Below are 664 nucleotides of genomic sequence, written 5' to 3' on the forward strand. Positions count from 1 at the left end.
TCCCCCCCCGCAGTACAATTACATGCACGAGTGCTTTGAGCGGATCTTCTGTGAGCTGAGATGGTACCGGGAGGTGAGTGAATACACCCAGGGATACCCTGGAAGGGGTAGGCATGGGGTGGTCAGGCTGGCAGGGGGTGGTGCCCGGGGTTACCAGGCTGTCGCGAGGGCCGGAGGCTGTGACCTTTGTTGGTCAGAGCACTGAATATAGGAGTTGGGAGGTCATGTAGCAGGACATTGGTTAGGCCACTATTGGAAGACTGCATTCCAGTCTGGTCTCCCTGGTGTAGGAAAGATAGAGCCATAGAGATGTACAGCTCGGAAACAGACCCTTCGGCCCAACCCATCCATGCCGACCAGATATCCCAACCCAATATAGTCCCACCTGCCAGCACCCGGCCCATATCCCCCCAAACCCTTCCTATTCATATACCCATCCAAATGCCTCTTAAATGTTGCAATTGGATGTTAAACTTGAAGGGTGCAAAAAGGATTTACAAGAGTGTTGGAGGGTTTGAGCTACAGGGAGAGGCTGAACAGGCTGGGGCTGTTTTCCCCGGAGCGTCGGAGGCTGAGGGGTGACCTTATAGAGGTTTATCAAATCACGAGGGGCATGGAGAGGGTAAATAGGCAAAGTCTTTTCCCTGGGGTGGGGGAGTCCAGA

At 54.1% G+C, this 664-nt stretch overlaps 1 long non-coding RNA gene across 1 annotated transcript in view; it reads left to right on the forward strand.

The window, feature by feature from the left end:
• Window position 1: 1 nt before the first annotated feature.
• Window positions 2-664, forward strand: part of LOC122546758 — a 2,990-nt gene continuing 2,327 nt past the window's right edge. The window contains exon 1 of the long non-coding RNA XR_006310803.1: window positions 2-73. This is a non-coding gene — a long non-coding RNA (uncharacterized LOC122546758). The remainder of the gene's footprint in view (window positions 74-664) is intronic.

This window comes from Chiloscyllium plagiosum, unplaced genomic scaffold, assembly GCF_004010195.1.
Source record: "Chiloscyllium plagiosum isolate BGI_BamShark_2017 unplaced genomic scaffold, ASM401019v2 scaf_7596, whole genome shotgun sequence".
NCBI lineage: Eukaryota > Metazoa > Chordata > Chondrichthyes > Orectolobiformes > Hemiscylliidae > Chiloscyllium > Chiloscyllium plagiosum.